General features: G+C 40.8%; 1 long non-coding RNA gene across 1 annotated transcript; it reads right to left on the bottom strand.

The window, feature by feature from the left end:
- Positions 1–5046: 5046 nt before the first annotated feature.
- LOC144588276 (uncharacterized) lies at positions 5047–17169 on the bottom strand. The gene is made up of 2 exons (XR_013543770.1): positions 17130–17169; positions 5047–14880 (listed from the first exon to the last, which is right to left on the bottom strand). It is a non-coding gene; the product is annotated as an uncharacterized LOC144588276 (long non-coding RNA).
- Positions 17170–20282: the final 3113 nt, after the last annotated feature.

Below are 20282 nucleotides of genomic sequence, written 5' to 3'. Positions count from 1 at the left end.
GCCATTAAATGTTCAGGGCACTGTACATTCCCAGGGCTACCTCTCATCTGAATGTGCCCTTTTACCATCACTACCAAGGAAATTTTCTGGGTAACAGTATATTTGTGACAGATGTAATCATGAGCAAGGACCAAGAGGGATGTTTCTTCTCCTTCTACGGCCCTCCCCTGGGTTTTTGCTTCCTTGCACCACAGGTATAGTGATAGATGTTTGAAGCCACTGAATATAAATCTCAAGAAGATAAAATGAAGTGATAAAAGACTGTTCTTTGCATCCTATTTTTATACACTATGTAGTTGCTTGAGAACATGGGGGATTGTCACCTAATTAAATGATGTCAGCTTGTGTAAAGTGGTTCAATTAGGTTTAATCACTGTGCCACAAGACCAGATAAATCTAAAACAAAATCCAACTTTCTCCTCTTCCCCCTGTGGAATGGGATACAGAAGAGTATGCAGAAACATGGGGGTGTGAATCGTTTGAGTGGCAAACCAATTTGGTAGCCTGCCACTTACATTTTTTTTTAAAAAAAAAAATTGCAGCTCCAACAGAGGGGGAACTTTTGGGAGGGTTCTTTTTTCTCTTTAGTTTAAAGAGAGGAATGAGCTACTTAAGGTCAAACTGCAGATTCCTGATCAATGCACATGGATGCAAGGGTCTCCCCAAATGGCATACCACACCCATAATGTTGACCTTCAGCTCCAAAGATTTTTGTTGTATATTTTAAATCATTTTTTGTTTTTGTTTTTTGTTCATAAGCTTGTTTTTATCCCATCCTTAGTAATAAGATTGAGAAAAAACATAGGAAATTATTTCAAGCAAGCCAAGCAACTTCTGCATGCCTGACACATCCCGAACAGCTTATCTCTACGGAACATGCAAGATAATGCCCTTAATAGTGGTGCATAAAGCTTGTATTATTTTTCTTTATGACAAGTGAGAAACTGCAGTGCATTCTCAAGCAGCTGTTTTGTATTTGCCAAGCTGCATTTGGTGACAACAACAAGAACTGGGGCCTAGATAAAAGCCAGAATTGAACAGAATCGGGTGGAATGGGGGCCTTCTTAAAAATATTGATGCCAGATATAATGGGATGCATTGTACAAATATCAGAACAGTATTTTAGACCTCAAACATATATCTATCTATATATATGTATTTATTTACATTTTATTGCTCCCAACCCACCAGAATGGAATGCCACAAAATGGCCTGGAACAGCAAATTCTGAGCAGTGTATTCAAACCAAATTCATGATACATCTGTTACTACATAAGACAGATGCAACAAGCTGCAAATCATCTTCAGAAACAATATTCCAGTATCAATACCATGCAGAAAATCAATATCGTAAAAACAACCCAGAACAGTTACTTCTGAATAAGGCAGTGGAATTACATTCAGGGGCAGGTTTCAATTTAAAAAATGGTTTTATGACAGTTTTCTTTAGACAGGAAAGATGGACCCCTCCTTTAAAGAAGCTTATTTCCACTGATTTAAGATTTTATTTTGCAAGTTCTGGGTGCCTGTGACTTTATCACATTGTATGAGAGTTCTGTGCACCCCAAAATCACAAAAGGAAACCTTTAGTCAATAGCAATATCAGTTATGTCATTTCCAATGTGCAGGGAGATCTGTGCAACAGGATTTCAAGCATTGTTTTCTTGGTTTGTGTGTGTGTGTGTGTGTGTGTGTGTGTGTGTGTGTGTGTGTGTGTGTGTGTACACGCTTGTGTGCATGCACGTGCATGTGCGTGTATGTGTGTGTATGGGTCTGTGTCTGTTTCTGTTTGGTGGCAATGTTTTGTTTTCAATTTTCTCCACGTTTATATTTTTAAACCACAACACATCTTCTTGCTGCTTCTGTCTGGGTAAAGTAATCTATCAGCTGATGTTTCCATGTCAAGAGTGTGTTGCACTGAAGAGAAATTTGCTTACAGCCAGTGCTGCATATATGATATGAAATTATTCAATAGACTATTTTAATTGTAAATATATTTTTCCCCCAGAGAAAGAGTGGCAATGGGACCACAGCAATCACACACCACCTTTAGAAATGTATAACTCATGATGGCACTGGAGCAGTGAGGAGGACAAGCTCAAATCCCTCACCTACCATCTCATGGCTCCTATTACTTCATCTCCCATGCACCTCAAAAAATAACATCTGAATGGCTGAGGCTCCTCCTCCTGGTAAAACCATGTTAAAATTAAAATGGCACAAAACCTCAACCTAGGCTGCAGAAGCAAGTTATGGCTTTGGGTTGTGGCAACCAACCTTGTCAACAGGGAGTGTTTTGGGGGGGGGCGTGAATGCCACTGCTGTGTAGCAGTTGAGAGAAAAAGCAGGTAGAGGCCCACAGCAGGAATGCAAAGAGCAATCCTATAATTGCATGAGACAACTCCTCTATACAACAAAAAGAATAAAACAAAACAAAATCCAACAATAGCACATACTAACGTAACTGGATAGCTGTTAAGGTTGCAACTAACCTTTACCTGAATAAGGTAAAGGCTGCATGTCAATCATTCTTCGCTAACTGGATAAGCGAAGCGTCTAACCAGCAGGCGGAGTTATTCCATATAGTGCGCGACCTATCGGGAACTGGTTCAGGTGATAGGCCTCCCCCAAGTTTCTCACCTGACCAGTTTGCAGCCTTTTAAAAATCTAAAGTGGAGGCCATCCGCCGGGAGCTCTCTCCTTTTTTAATACAATGAGTTGAACAGAGATGTCCAGCACTCCATCTTGCCCGGTGATTTTCAACTCCTTTCACCCTGTGACGCCTGATTCTGTGGACAAGGTGCTTGACTGCTGTCAAGCCACCACCTCCTCCCTAGACCCTTGCCCAGCCTGGCTAATCAAAGCAGCCAGGCTGAAAACAACAGAATGGGCCACTGCAATAATAAATGGGTCTTTCCTTGAGGGCAGGTTTCCATCTGCCCTCAAGGAGACACTCATTAGGCCCATTAGAAAGAAACTTAATATGGTAGCGGACAAGATTGGCAATTATAGGCCCGTCGCCAGTGTTCCTTTCATGAGCAAAGTGGTCGAGAGGGTGGTTGCTGATCAGCTTCAGGTAGGGTTGCCAGATGTCAGGCAAAAGGAGGACATGTCCTCCTTTTTAGCCTAATGTCCTCCATCACTAAGAGACATTTATTGGCAGCTATTGTAATAAAATTGTATTGATTGTGGGTTTAATCTGGAATGATTCAAATGAAACATTCAATATGTCCTCCTTTGTCCTCCTTTTTGCCTTTCTATGTCCTCCTTTTAGTACCCGTGTATCTGGCAACCCTAGCTTCAGGCCCACTTGGATGAGACAGATGCCCTGGATCCATTCCAGTCGGGCTTCAGGCTGCGCCATGGTACAGAGACGGCATTGGTTGCCCTGTATGATGACCTGTTGAGGGAGGCTGATGGGGCAAAGTGTCTCTGTTGGTTCTCCTCGACATCTCGGCAGCCTTTGATACCGTTGACCACGGTATCCTCCTGGGGAGGCTCTCCGAGTTGGGAATTGGTGGCTTGGCATTAGCCTGGCTCTGTTCCTTCCTGGAGGACCGACCCCAGAGAATACAGCTTGGGGAGAATGTCTAAGCCCCGTGGAATCTCAATTGTGGGGTCCCACAGGGGTCGAATATCTCCCCAATGCTGCTTAACATCTATATGAGACCGCTGGGTGGGGTCATCAGGGGGTGTGGAGCCTCGTGTCATCAGTATGCTGATGACACCCAGCTCTACATCTCCTTTTTACCAACTGCAGGTGATGCCATCCTGTCCCTTCAGTGCTGCCTGGGGGCCGTACTGCAGTGGATGCAGGAAAATGGGCTGAGGCTGAACCAGGACAAGACGGAAGTTCTGAGGGTGGACACCCTTGGGATTGGTGACCTGGTGGCTCTCTCACATTTGGGGGGGTGACCCTGGCTGCTATGAGTGGGGTTCGCAGCCTGGGGGTACACCTGGACCCAACGGTCACCATGGAAACCCAGGTGGCGTCAGTAGTTTGCACCGCCTTTTCCACCTTTGGTGGATTGCCCGGCTGTGACCCTACCTTGACATGGGGGTGCTCACTACCTTGGTACATGCGCTCGTAATCTCAAGATTAGACCACTGTAACGTGCTCTACGTGGGGCTGCCCTTGAGGCTGATGCAGAAACTTCAAGTGGTACAGAATGCAGCAGCCAGACTTCTTACTGGAGTGAGAAAACACCAACATATTTCTCCTGTTCTGGCTAAGCTGCACTGGCTGCCCATCCGTTTCCACATTGAATTCAAAATTCTAATGCTTATCTATAAGGCCCTAAACGGTTTAGGACCTCGATACCTGATGGAGCACCTGCTCCCACCAAGATCTACTCAGATCACCCACACGAGCCAGGAGGTGAGGCTGAGGAGCCTGATGCTGAGGGAAGCCCGGAGGTAAAAGACTCGAAGCCGGGCCTTCTTGGCGGTGGCTCCTCGCCTTTGGAACAACCTTCCTCTGGAGATTTGTGAGGCCCCTACGCTGGGTACTTTCAAATGCCAGCTGAAAACATGGATGTACATCCAGGCCTTCCCTCCTGTCAGCTACTGCTATTTATTATTTATTTATTCCTGCACTATTTGTTATTGTTGTATGCTAATGTTTTTATGTTTTTTAAATTGTTTTGATATTCTGTAAGCCGCCCAGAGTGGTAGAATATACCAGATGGGCAGGATATAAATCGAACAAACAAACAAACAAACAAACAAACAAACAAACACCATGGAAGTATGACTAGAGATTCTATCCTTCCCCTCTCTCCACTTTTCTGCTTGTCTGGCAAGCAGCACTATCTTAACATTAATGCATTTTGCAGTGTGTGTTTCTTTGTAAGGGAAAGACATTAGAGAATACAGAGAGATTGCTGTTTGCATTGCTTTAATTTTCAGGGGTAGTGTGGGTGTATATTGCAGATTTATGTTCTTCTCTGAATGCAGGGAGCTTCATTTCTCAATCCAACCAATGGATGCCTATGTGTATGAAATTTGTGTCGTATGTGATTTGAGTGGGGTAGCCATAGTAACTTAGGGGCCTAAGATATCTAAATTCCATAGCTTCTCCTTGGGAAGAGAAGGTAAGATAGAAACTAGTGGGAATTTTGCTTGTACATTAGAAACCGAACAGTAGTTGATGGCACTGAGTCTCTCTCCCATCTTTCCCCATTTTTGTCATGTTTTTTTCACTATTTAGACAAATACAGCTACATTTTCTGGATCAGAAAAGCCCTTCCAATCAAAAGAGATACTGAAAACACTGTAATAGCTGCCTTGTCTTTGTTTAGAATAGGGATAGGTAATGTGTTTGTGGGCCACACATTTTCACTCCTTCTCGACATTACTATCACTTCTGATTTTAGCAACAGATAAATAAACCACATTTCCAGGGTGAAATGAGGAGTGTTAGGTGCACATGCCCTATTATAAAGGAGAAGTGTAGTCATTCAAGCCCATAGCCCTGAAATAATCAGTCCCCTTCAGAGCAAGGCAGATACTGCACATATGATCTGGCTATCTCATGGCTGAAGGCATAAAATAGTATATAGATCAACTATGACCATCCCATAACATATCTGAGCTAAAATGCATGAGCAGAAATGATCATATGCGGGTGTCTTAATTTCTCTAGAAATTAGCATGTTGGGTTCGGCATGACAGAATGAATAAGTCATCATGATGGTGCATCACAAAAATGAAAATTTCATCCAGTGATTGGAACATGAACTCACATATCTAGACTAATCTAGATTTACTCAGTGACAGACATTCTTTTCTACTACTCATGCTGCTGTATGCTGTAAGAAGAAAATTGAGAAATACATAACTTCATTTAAACTTAATCTGGATTCTGTAGTGTTTCTCTTATAAACTGATTATTTAAAATGGGTTACTCATGCACCATTTACTTCTCAGTGATGAATTACTGTGTCCCCAATGAACAATCAGTGAATAGAGAAAGGTTGCCGAAAGTAGCATTAATGCCTGGCTAGGACTATGCTGATTTATTTAAAAAATGTGTGTGAACCACGGGGAAGCCAGCTACTAAGCTGCATAACTTGATTAGGCAAAAAGAGCATTACATGTGAAAATCCTAAACTCTTTAGCTCTGCTATTCTGCATATAAATGAGAGATTAGGTAGGAGCTATGTGAGCAGTCCCTTTGTAATATATAGGCCTAATTACAATAAATTTAGAAAAGTCTGAGTGTGTAATTTGCACAAAGTAGATTAAGAGCGCATGGAAATTATGAAGTGTCTAGGCTTTTTCTTTTTTAATGCTTCAGATGCAACTGATAAGACCATGTTGGCAGGTTTACTTGTTTGTTTATTTTAAGCACAGACTGCATGGAATTGAAGGAGTCTATCTTGTATATCTTAGTAGTAAGAGATTTGATGAGTCAGAAAAGGAAAATGATTGAGAAAGAAGGATGAAAAAAGTGGGGAAAAAACCCTCCCATGAATGTTTTAGTAGTGAGGATAGCTTTGTAAAACTTTTAGAATAAAATTAAAATTGGAAGTAAATATGTCCAGCAGAAAAAACCAGCAGAGAATATTCCATTCCGAAGCAAATTGAGAATACATCAGAATTCTTTCTTTGTTGCCTTCCTTTACCAAGACTTGTAGACAAATTGTTCATAACTATAAAAGTACCTTTCTCCATTCTTTTCACCATATACTTCTCCCATGCTGGACATGTTATGTGCCATCAAATTGGAACTGACTTATAGTGACCCATTTGACCTCCAAAATGTCCTATCCTCAGCAGCCCTGCTCAGCTCTTGAAAGCATGTGGCTTCCTTGAAGCAATCAGTCTATCTTGCATTTGGTTTCCCCTCTTTTCCTACTGCTTCCCCCAGTGTTGTCTTCTACAGAGAATCCTGTCTTCTCATGATGTGCCAAGAACAGGACAGCTTCACATTCTTTTTTCTTTCTTTTTGATCTAGAACCTACTTGTTCATCTTGAGTTCTGGCTCTGGTTTGAGGGAGGAACAGCGTTGGTATCAAGCTCTGCTCCCTTTTTAATCTTTAATCTTTATTTTTAATACCTACAAAGTATTCAACTGTTCAAGTTGTTTTATTAAAGAACTTTGCTTACCGGTGGTGCCTGGAGCCAAAGAGAGCAAGAAGCGTTGAGTCTCCTGGGGGAGTTTATCAGCAACACAATGTTTGGAAAGGACTGAGACTCTTTCAAGGAAAATTCAAGGCCGTGCAGGAACTATGCTGCAATACTGTGAGTTGTTTAAAGAGACTTTGAAGTGAAATATTGGGAGTTGCCTGAGCTATCTGATAAGGAGACACCACAGAAGGCAAGGTAATAAAGAAATAAAGAAACCACACTAGGACTTGTGCTAGGTTTCACAGATGGCTCTAACTTTTCTGGCTGCAGCTGAGATTCAACAGCACGTACAATCACTATCAATGGTTGTTGCTAGAGCCCAGAAAGCTCGTGCTGGAAGTAACAATGCTCCCAGAAGCAAAAGTCAAAGAGCTATAGTAGACTTCTGTGTGCCTTTAACCTCCATTAATCAACAGGACTTTTCCAGTTCCGCTGGGCAAAGGTTTTCAAGGGAATATGTCTCAAGTACCCCATCTATCTCAAACAATCAAAATTTGAACATGACCATCAGAGATTCCCAAAGAAATGAGGTGGCTGAAGACCCTTTTGGTTACTTGATTGGTAATTGATCAGTGGACCCAGGATTGCAGGAAAGGTCATCAATTTTATCAACAGACCTGCCTGAGAAAAATCCAAATTTATCAGACACCGAGCCAATGAATGTATCCATAGAAGAACAGATAGACAAATCTTGTGGGCTTGAGAATGAGGACATCAAAATTATCTACAATCAATTGCGGGACCAGTGCTTCTTATCTGCAAAATCAACTCAGAGCATCTTCGATAAACTTCATGCACTGCATCAAGAAATATTTGACCTGAAAGCAACTCTCCAACTCATAGCCATCCTGATAGAAACGGGGATTTTGACAGCAGCACCCCCCCAGACATTCCCTAATCCAGATTCAGACTTCCATCACTCAGGAAGTGGGACTCATATACTAGAAATAAACAAGAATAATCCCTGCCTGACTCAAAAAGAAGAGCATCTTATTCAGAGGTTGGTGGACACATAGTTGGCCACAAACTCTGAAAAGGTTCCAGAGACTCAGGCTGAGAATTGCAATGCAAGCAAAGCTACTGAGGACCTGAACTTAACCCTTTCAAATGCAGACTTCATAGTAATTGATGAATGGCAAGATGCTACCCCAGATGTAAATGGCCCACAGTCCTCATTTATAGCCCCTACAGATAGGGACAACACACAGCCGGACAATACCTACCTACGACTTCTTACGAAAGTAGACTCCGGAACAGAGAAGCCACAGACTACAGTCTCACCAACTAACACTGTGAGTCACATTACTATATACAACTGGCCTCTAAAAAGGTCCAATAATACGTGGAAAACTAACACAGATGTAACACGGGATATCTTGGACATTCTGGGTAAAGATTGAGGTCCCTTAATGTATATGCATTGTTCCTGTATATATCCTAGAAAGCCTAAGATGTGGAGGGGGAGAGTGCATCTGTCATTTAAAGAAAATGGACATGCTTATCATTTTTGGAGCTTAATATATAAGTTTGAAGACATACCGATATCTTTCAAATGGGGAACGCATATAATACACCGTAAGCCAAATTTTAAGTCAACTGCAAAAAGAAAACTTGCAAAGACCATTCAAAACAAACAGACAGCTGTATGATGAGAATCACAGGGGTACTTTTGATGGGAGGGTAATGATGAATCTGGACTCAATGTAAATTTTAAAAGGATTCCAACACCTCATGGAAAATCAGAAAGAACTGTTAAGCCCTCTTTTAATTATGAGTACCCCAGGCACAGGAGAAATGCCCCCACCCATGCTGGTGTTACACCCCCTGAGCCTAACTTAAACTACAGAGGGAAAGAAGTATGTCCACCTTTTGTTTCTGCCCCCAATAATATCTTGATCAATCAACCCCGTGGTTTCACAAACATACGTAACAGCCAGAGAATACAAAAAAGAGAGGCTCCAAGGATTGGTGTCAATAAGTCTCCCAGTAGTCACAGAATGTATCAAACCTCCAAGGGTAAGAGCCACCTACCCAGTCACTTCAGAACTTCCAGTAGGTCTAACTCTGAATGGCACCTGAACAACAGATATGCCCCTCTAGCTGCCCTCTCCCAAGATTGACTAACATCAGATAAGATACAATGCCAGCCTCTGAATCTGCTATCTTGGAATATTCCAGGATGGAAGAATAAATTGGCTGACTCAGATTTCATACAGTACCTCCAGACATTTGACATAATTTGCCTGCAAGAGACTTGGCTTCTGGAGAAAGACTCTTTAAATTTACAGGGATATAGGACATGGGAATTCCCAGCTCAAAAAAATTCATCTTCAGGCCGAGGAAGTGGGGGCTTGACTATTTCAATTTCCTCCACTACTGGCTTGAAAGCAACAGAGATAGCTGAACTGAACTCTAGCCACTGGCAAGTTCTAACAATACATGGCTGCAAACCATGTCCTTTGATCTGTGTCAACGTCTGTCTCCCACCGAGAATAATTGGTACTGCCTCAGAGGTTTGGGCTAAATTGGAGGACATTCTTGATACATTACTTTCTGAATATCCCAACTATCTTCTTATAATTTGTGGTGACTTTAATGCTAGAATGGGAAACAGTGTTTATATGATGGAAAAAGCCCTTGGCTTGGAGTTTGATATGGATAAAAGCACCTCCCGAACCTCCCAAGACAAGGTAATCAACAACTATGGCAAATTCCTCTTTCAATTGATCTACAAATTCCATCTTGTATGCCTAAATGGCTCTTACCTGGACACCTTAAATGGCTACTACACTTTTCTAACAGATAAGGGTGCTAGTGTGGTAGACTATGTTATAGGATCTTCTGCTGTCCTCCCTTATGCATACTCTCTAGCAATCGATGACAGGCCAGAAAGTGACCATCTCCCTCTCAGAGTGTCCTTAAGATTCCAACAAAATCAGTCAGGGGTATTAACAGACCATAAAATGCCAGGCCACGTTCTAGGTGAGAAAAGAGTTAAATGGTCTATTAAAACTGATGACAGTATAAGGCAGATGCTGAGCACCAATAAACTCCAAGAGCTACGACAACATGCTCTTCTGGGGACCCAGAATATTTGCAAGGTCTACCAGGACATAATTCTTGCACTTAAACCACACCTAACCATTACACACCCAGAAAGAATGTCTGAAGCTCAATGGTCCTGGTTCGACAGGGAATGTAAGACCAAGAAAAAAGAGCTGAGCAGAGCAACAAGACAGGCGAGACATATTGGCACTGACAAAGCTACAGCTTCCCTGCTACATCTACGGAAAGAATATAAATCTCTGCTTAGAGGAAAAAAGAAGGCTTTCTATTTAGAGAATTGGAAATCTTTGGGCCAGGCCCTCATCGAGGGTAATGACCCCAAATTCTGGAAGCAGATAGAAAGAGGCTTCTCACAGAAAGCCTTTGAGATTGCCAACTCCATCACGCCAGAGGTATGGGTCTCCCACTTCAGTTGCATTTTTGGGGGTAGTATTCATAGAAATATTACTCATGAGACCCTCTCTAATTCCCCTGAATAGCCACCTGTTTCCCCCAAAGAAGTTGGGGACCTGATTCAAACTCTCCGGAATGGCAAGGCACCTGGTGAAGATATGATCCCCGCTGAGGTCTTTGCTATTGACATTCAGTGGTGGTCTCCCATTCTAGCCAGTCTATTCACCTACATCTATAGTACAGGCAACCTTCCTGCAGGTTGGCAAACTAGCATTGTTGTGCCAATTTTTAAGAAAGGAGATCCTTTAGACCCTGGTAACTTTAGACCCATCAGTCTCCTCAATGTGGCCTCTAAGCTTTATGCCAGATACCTCTTGAATAGGCTTCTAGATTGGGACAACAAACATTCTATCATCTTCGAAGAACAGGCAGGCTTCAGAAAAGGCAGAAGCACAATAGATCAAGCCTTTGTTTTACACCATGTAATTAGTAAATACACCCAACCTCCAAACAAATATCTTTACTCTGCCTTTGTGGATTTTTTATCAGCCTTTGACCTGATAGATAGAGAACGCCTTTGGTATAAACTGGAAAAAACAAACATTGATAAGAGACTCCTGTGGCTCATACAGCTACTTGTTCATCTTCCTGGCAGTCCAGGATATTCACAAAGCTCTTCTCTAGCACCACATTTTAAATAACTCATTTTTTCCCTTGTCAGCTTTCTTTACTGTTCAGCTTTCACACTCAAAGTGTGGATGATCTTGGTCTCCAGTGACACATCCTTACACTTGATTATTTTTTCTAATTCCTTAATTGCTGCTCTTTTGAGTTCTGTCTTCTGATTTACTGTCTGCAGTCTCCATTTGGGTTGAAGATTGAACCAAGGTATATAAAATCTCTAACTATTACATTTTCTTCATTGTCAGCACTAAAGTTGTTTAGTTCTTTTGTAATCATGATTTTTATCCTCTTAATGTTCAGCTACAGTCCTGTTTTAGCACTTTCTTCTTTCACTTTCACAAAAGGTTGTTTCAAGTCATTGCTGCTTTTTGCCAATAAGATGGTGCCATCTACATATCTTATTGATATTTCTTCCTCCATTTTTCACTTCTTTCAATTTCCGTGCAGTATAGGAAGAGGAGGGAAGAGATCAAAGTGATCTCCCAGCCCTGCTGCCTTTATAAAACCCTCCGCCCAAATTTTCTGAGCAATATTGTCTTTCATGGTCAGTTCTGTATTTTCAGTATCTGTGCATAGTAAAATAGATCCAATTTTCTATTTTTTGTTCTAATGAGAGTTCAGGATTGACTTGATTGAGCATCCACTTTTCTGCCTCTTTAACTTTCTCACTATCAATGGTAGTACTAAGGCTACTAAGTTGATCATATATATATGATGACTATGTATTTTTTTCTCTCTTGATTTCTCTTTATATGTGTGTGTGTGTATTTTGGGGTTTTATATATATAAATTATATAAATATACAAATTTATATATATATAATCCAAAAAAATAAATAAGTAGTCTACAAGAAATTCCATGACATTCCATATTTGACCTCATTTTAATTGCTGCGGGGGGTTTTTTTTTTGCCAAGGTCAAAGTCAATATCATCCATACCACCAGAAAGTCAAGTCCAAACTCTCACTAGGCCAAAAATGAGTAAATTTATGGCATCCTGCCTTGCACATACAGTATAATAAGAATACAGAACTGACTGAAAAAGATAGCATAGAGCTGTTTGCCACCATATAGAAAATGTTCATAATCACACAACCATTGTAAGGTACTGTAACTCTAACTCTATGCAGATGTTTGCACAATAGTACTTTATGAGATGGAATGCCCAGTGTGGTGCAGTGGGTAGAGCTGAGGAGACCTTGATTCAAATCCCAGCTTGGCTATGGAAGTTCACAGGGAGGGGGAATGAAACTAGTAAAATCACTCTTTCAATATCTCATTTACTTGAAAGCCCTTCTTGGGGTCACCACAAGTCAGTTCCAGCAAAACTGCACAAAACACACACAGAGTAGTGAGAGGAAGCCACATAAGCTAAAGCTGCAGCATTCCTGCACATGCAACTGCTATTTAAATTGTGATGCGTACAGAAGAGTCTTGTTGACCACATTTGGAGAACAGATTTGGATTTGCTTATAGAACGCCTATGATGAGAAATTCTATCTTATTAGAGCTTCTTAGAATCGGAGCTCCATCAGTTTGTTCTTACAGATCTAAGCAGCAACTAGACATGTGTGACTGTTGATGGTTGGAACTTAAATGTGTATCCATATCCCTGTGCGATTCAGACCTAGTGTGCAGAGTGTTTTTTTTTGTTCTGTGAGGACAGCCTTATAAATAATTCATGACTGAGATGATTCCTCCTGTTTTTAGGCATCATCGGTGTGTATCTTTTCGGCATATCAGTTTAAGAAACACGTTTCCAAACTGCACGTCCCACCTCATTTTGCTAATCAGATCATCAGTGAAAGAGACATGTTTTGATAATTTTCAGAGGAAATCAGTTGAAATTGTTCTGTGCATGAATAAGTACATAAATCAGAGTATTTTTAATGTCATGGAATTCTTGGAGATTAGACTTTAAGCTAGGCATTGTGAAGCAAGGTATTGGATAAATAAGATTTTAGCAAAATGATTTTTAGGATCAGGCTCAATGTGATGTAGGAAATCTGTGATGGGACCTCCCAATGTGTTTCCCAAAGCTTTTAGAGGGACCAAACTGGAGCAGAGCTGTGGTGTTTGGGGAAGGAAGCTTAATCCTTTCCACTACCCCACTGTTTTCACGAGTCATCAAAGATGCTAGCATTTCACCTAAAGCAAAGCGTGCTGCTTATATACCACCCCATAGCGCTTCAAGCACTCTCTGGGCGGTTTACAAGTTAATTATGCAGGCTACACATTGCCCCCCCCCAGCGAGCTGGGTGCTCATTTTACCGACCTCTGAAGGATAGAAGGCTGAGTCAACCTTGAGCAGGCTACCTGGGATTGAACCCCAGGTCGTGAGCACAGTTTTGGCTGCAGTACAGCAGTTTAACCACCGCGCCATGACATTTCCTAAGGAAAAGTAACCATATTATATTAGTTGACACACCGTTTATTACTGTAAACATTATTTTAAGCCATTCATAAACATATTCTCCTCCCAAAGTTACACCAGTATTTGGAACATTTGTCAAGCTCTAGAAGCCCTAGGTGGACTGATGCCTTGTTTCCTTCCAGTATCTGTTGCTACTTCAGTGCCCTGGTAGCAATGTTGCTGTAGCTATGTTTCATGCTAGTTGCATGCACTAACCTCACTGCTGCTATTCCATACTAGGAAAGAGGCAAGTGGACACTGAATTCCCTGGCCCTTTGCATTGCCATGGGAAGGCTGATGACGGCCCATTATGCCTTTCTGGGAATTTATTACCATACTGTAATGAATCAAGGAGCTAAGTAATTGCTTGGCTCCCATCATTACAATGTTCCTAGTGGGTCTATTGCATTGAAGGTATGAGAAAAAGATTTATAGACAGAGTAGACTTGCCCAGAGGTAGGTATTCTGTAATGGACCTTCACTGGATAATTCTACTTAAGCAGAGAGAGGAAGACAGGGGTAGTTGAAGAAACAGGGAGGAATATGCTTGCCTGCCCAGTCCTTCTCAGAATCAGAGCCAGGCCTGATATTGTATCTCTCATGTGAAATGAAATAGCTGTAAAAGAAGAAAATGGACACAAAAAGAATGAAGAAGGAAAATCAATAGGGAAGTGCCAGAGCTAGGAATCTTTTTGTCCTAGTGTTGACACATGTCATGGCTAAAAACCGGGCTCAGTTTACATTCGAAAGTCAAGGTGGATTTCTTCTTCATTACAAGGACAAAAGTTATCTGACAATGCATTATGCCACATGACTTCAAGGGAGCAATGCAGTTATCACTTACTATAATTAGGCTTTATGGAACCAAAAAGAAATTAAATGAGTGGAGCAACTAGGCTGCTGTTTAAAATGAGAAATGTAAACAATTTAGACCCAACATGGGAAGTAATTGGTGTTTTGAAGCTTGAGGGGATATTGCTGAACGGTAGTTACATAGCACAGAACAAATAGGTTTTCTATTAGATCTTTAAAAAAAAAACAAAAAGCAGAATCTACACATTTTAAGCACAATTACTTCTAAGCACAGATTAGATTACTTGTAATGAACAAATAGAACCCTCAGTCATGTCAGATGAAAAGCAAGGAATATATTGCTTTGTTCTGGGGTTATCAGGGTTTTTCATGCTATCCTTCTGTAAAAGAACAACAACAGATTACATAGTGATTTTCAGCATACAAAATGTTCAAATTAAAATTTAAAATTATGAATATGAAGAGCTGAAATTAACTGTCAAATTCAAATAGGAGAGAATCACATTCTCATTCTGTTAATGTTAAGATGGATAGTTCAAATACAGAAAAAAGATTATGTTTGCCTGGATTCCAACATAATATTTGCCTTTTATGTGTTAACTTATGTTTTTGTGCATGTATGTGTATGTTTGTTTGCATATATAAGGGAAACCATAGCTTTAGAAACATTATTTTGGAATATTTAAATGAAAATTGGAGGAATTGATAACACATCTTACAATACCAAGCCTGTTACTATTTTTCAAAGAGTTTGTGCAACAGCAGGGATTTCAAAAAAAGATAGTGGCTGTGATCCAGTAGCAAGTCATATTTGTAAGGCAACTTCTATGTAAGTTCCACTGGGCTTAGTTGTGACTTACTACTGGATTTCAGATAGTGTTTTGTTTTGGTGGACAACTGCTATGAAAATCACATCCAGTATTCAAAATCCTACAAAAGTTCAAAAGTGTAGAAGGAGAACCTTCATGTTTTATAGTAATAACAATCAAGATTCTAACATGTGGCAAACTTTGCCAGGGTCACCAGGATAAAAAGTACTCAGAAGTGATTTGCCATTCACTTCTATTGAGGGCATTCTAACGTTGTGCATCTTGCCCAAGGCAACACAATCTGGATCTTTTTCCCAGAGGCAAATTGAACTCCTGTCTCCTGACTCTGTACCCAACTCACTCTGTTATCCAGCCTTCACATTATAGAGGAAGGGATAAAACCCATTTCTGGCTTCAAAACGGCATAAAGGTGCTACAAGGCAAGTAACCTGTAAACCTTTAGAATGATAGATACAGGTAATTGTTCAAGTGACCAATACAAGTGGACTCCAGCATTATATTACTTTAATATCTCTGGTCCACTGCACTGAGATTGGAACATTCTCCACTGTGACTAGATGCTAGACATCTCAGACACAAAATTACACCTTTCCTCTCCTTCCCCCACAGCGTGACATTTTGCTTAAATCCAGAGTATGGGAAAAAGTCCTGAGTTCTTGAAAACACAGTCCAGAGCTCTGTGTCACTCAAAATATGGATGACTAACGGAGCATTATCTCTAACTGCATGGATAATTGGAACATGGAATATGAGAAGTATGAATCAAGAAAAGTTTAAAACTATAGAACAAGAAACAGAATATTTAAACATCGTAACACAAGGGGTGAGCAAATAAAAATGGACTAGAATAGAACATGTTAAATTAAATCATTATAATACTTTGATCTGGAAAAAACAAACTCAGAAATAAACAATGTGGCTCAAATAATGAGAAGGGACATAGCCTAAGCAATTAGGGGTTACAATGAGACGTCTGATCAAATAATATCACTCGGGGTCATAGAATATGTAAAATAAGATTCATGTAATGCTTGTCACAATTTACTTTTTCTGATAACAAGACATGGGAAAGTCACAATTCAAAAGTACTAAATAAGTGGAAAATGCATTACTTTTTGGTACAATATATAACATTTTCTATTTACTTTTTAATTACTTAAGAGAATTTTTTTGCATTTTAAAAAAGGCAGTCTTAGTGACATGTTTTATGTCAGTCTCTTCAGTCCTAAAGTTTACTTATTTAAGTAGTGAGAGACATAAGGAGTCATCTTGAGTTTTTCTTGCAGCATTAATAACAAAAGGGAACCAGCTTTATAATAAATTGCATACTGAACAACTTTTTTAAAAAATTTGCTCTGATACATATATGAAATATATATGAAATAATAGAAACACAATTAAGTTCTTCCTTAGATTAATTTACTTTATTTATTTTACAAGTATATCTACGGTATAATCTGTTAGCAGTTTTGTAATCTGATGTGCATTCTTTGGATTATCTATAAACCTTTGAATTATCATCTTTATTAAATGTAAAATTTCTCAGAAAGAAAGCGCAATATTCCTAATGCATATCTTTTTCAGAAGCTCTCCTCTCAACAGTCATACAGATTAATTTCTGGTCTCACAGCAGTAATAAGACGTATTGGGGAAAGGAGCCTTAGATGTAAATCTGTAGATTCTAGAGTCAACATTCCCTTTTCTCTAAAGGAAAAGGCAATCTATTACTTTATCTTAAGAACAGGACGTGAATTTTACACAGTAGATTTATAATCTCTCAGACCAAGGTAGCAACCTACCTGGTTCCAATAAAATTGATGGGGGGGAGGGAGCCAATACTAGAATGAAGAGGAAGGGAAATCAGCAGAATGGATTTCAGAAAGGGAATTTGTTATATGCACACAAATCAGCAGGAAGAAATTTAAACTCAAGCCCTGAACAGTAATCAACCTTTGACAAATGTAGTAACAGGTCACATAAAGCTTATTATAAATGCAGATTAAGGTTTCTTGCCATCCCTGCATATTTTGGAAATGTATGGGCTAAGGTGAAAAGGCTGCTCTTCATTATCATACCCTATCTCCTCTTTAGAATTGTATATTATCTTTCATCTACAAGTATATTACTTACCTTATTGGAAAGCCTAGAGGTCCTCTGGGTTGCTGCTCTGCTGTACTTCCCTCTTTTAAAAAGCTTTGAAACTGTATCTTGCCTTCCCCTTTCCCCAAATTTCCATATACAAACACAAGAAAGTATCATAGAGTGTGTTTTCACGGGGGGAAATGTTTTTGAATTGGGTTTAGCACGTTTTAAATCAATTTAAAGAAAAGTGACTGCATGATGCACATGGAAGCATGGGTTGTTTTGACAGGGAATCATGTTATTTTGATCACAACTGAGGTACTTCACTCTTTTGCCAGAGGGTTGTTTCTTTTAACTCAGATCAATTTATTTTCAATTGTTTTGACATGTGTGAATGCTTCTGTTGGTGTAAATTGTAACGCTGGGGTTTGCCGCTCACTGGTGTGATGTCAATGCTCCCTGTCTTTCTCCATTCTCTGTGGATGCATGTTTGCATCTCCCTCCTTCAGTAAGTCCCAGTGTGCCAACCTAGTAAAAATGTCTTGTCAGTTTCCCAGATCTCGAGCCACTCTCAGCCTTGTAGACTGTTGGTCTGGGTGTATCCCCAGTGCATCTCCCCCCCTCCCAAGCACTGTAATCACACGATCCACAGTGCTGTGAGTTCAGATGAGCTATAATTACCTGCTGTGACAACCCCAGACCTACTGGAGTATGCCACACTATAATTAAGCTGCCACCAACCATTCCCTGTAAGGAGTCACACAGACCAGGAATGGATTTTTAACAAACAAAAGAACAAGGTTTATTTAAATAACAAACAGGGTAAATAAAAAGAACAGGTAAATAAGATACTGTAACGTGGCTTAGTCTCAATCATACATACAACAGTTTGGTTCACACAGAACACTTTAAAGTAAAGCACAGACCCTGAACCCATCAGTTCTGGCTACCTATAAAGAAACCTGAACCTATCAGGTAGGTACCAACTGACACACAGTTGTACTCAGTCTGACACACAGACTCCAACTCTCCTTCTCCTCACAAGCTCCACATATACAGCTCCTCCCCCTGATGTCCCGCCTTCCACTCCCCATAGGATGGAACTTTCCCTCCAAACCCATGACAGACAGGTACCATCAGTGCTGTATGTGACACCTCCCCTCTTTATAAGTTGTTTTGCAGGGGAAAAGCTAAAGTGCTTTTCTCCAAAAAAACAACCAGGATCAAAACACACAAAAACAGATATACAATAACACAATCCCATACTTACACTCTAGTTTAAACATATCAATTAGGCATTTAAACATTCATATTTACAATACATTAAGTTACCTTTATTAATACAAACCAAGCATGTTTAATAAACAAGTACATTTAACTTTTAGTCACCAAAATATATACATAGTCCATAGTTTCTTCGCCGTCTTCACTCGTCGGGTCTTCTTGACAAGGCGTCAGCAACACAGTTCATTGACCCTCTGACCACCTTCACTTCAAAGTCATAATGTTGCAGGTTTAAAGCCCACCTCATAAGTTTACTATTGTGCATTTTCATTGTCTTTAACCACTGCAGTGGTGAGTGGTCAGTGCACAGAATAAAATGTCTTCCCCAGATGTAAGGCTTGGCCTTCTGGATCGCGTATACTATGGCCAGGCACTCCTTTTCCACGGTTGCCAAATGTCTCTCACCTTTCTGGAGTTTCCTACTCAGGTAGGACACTGGATGCTGGTCACCATTCTCATCCTCCTGGCAAAGAACTGCTCCTACCCCGCTGTTAGACGCATCGGTGTAGATGATGAACTCCCGGTCGAAGTCTGGAGCACGCAGCACTGGATAATTGATGAGCGCCTCTTTCAACCTCCGGAACGCCTCCTCACAGTCGCTGGTCCACGGTATGCGGTCATCAGTCTTCTTCCGCATCAGATCGGTCAGCGGAGTCGCCATCTCGCTAAACCTCGGGATGAACTTTCTGTAGTAGCCCACCAACCCAAGAAATGATTTGACTTTTTTCTTGGTGTTGGGTCTGGGCCAATCACGAACGGCTTCTATTTTGGCCTCCAGGGGTTTGATCACTCCTCCCCCTACTATGTGACCCAAGTATTTTATTTCTGGGCTACCCAGCTGCAGTTTGTTCTCTTTGCAGGGCCTAGGCCAAAGCACATCCTCCCCTGGGTTAAAGTGCCTCTCCCCGGCTTTCTGTTCATACCAGGTTTTCTGTCTGACCTTCTGAGCTTGCAGGTTTTCTGCTGCTAGCTCTAGGTTTCTCTTTAGGTCATTCATTACAGTGTCTATATACGTCACAACATCTTGTGGGTCATCCTGGGTGATCTGCTCCCAATTTTGTTTGATTAAATCAAGTGGCCCTTTCACCCTTCTCCCAAACAAAAGTTCAAACGGACTGAACCCGGTACTGGCTTGTGGCACTGATCGATAAGCAAACAAAAGGGATTGCAGCTTCTGGTCCCAATTGTTTGGATTCTCTGCCAAGTAAGCCCTAATCATGCGCATCAGAGTCCCATTGAACTTCTCCGTTAACCCATTACTTTCGGGGTGATAGGCAGTGGTTTCCTTGTGTTTAATTCCACAGATTTGCCATAACCGTTTCATGAGCTTTGATGTAAACGATGTGCCCAAATCTGTGATTATTTCTGAGGCAAATCCCATCCTGGACATATACCCCACCAAGGCATCCGCCACTGTGTTAGTTTCAATGTTAGTCAAGGGAATGGCTTCGGGGTACCTCGTGGCATGGTCCACAATGGTGAGAATGAACCGGTTCCCCCTCTTTGTGGCCTTGGGCAAAGGTCCCACAATATCCACTCCTATACATTTAAACGGGGTGTCAATCACAGGCAAAGGGCACAACTTC

Source organism: Pogona vitticeps, chromosome 3 (genome assembly GCF_051106095.1).
Source record: "Pogona vitticeps strain Pit_001003342236 chromosome 3, PviZW2.1, whole genome shotgun sequence".
NCBI classification, from domain to species: domain Eukaryota; kingdom Metazoa; phylum Chordata; class Lepidosauria; order Squamata; family Agamidae; genus Pogona; species Pogona vitticeps.
Note: the sequence above shows the minus strand (reverse complement) of the source record. Positions and strands in the feature narration are given on the sequence as shown.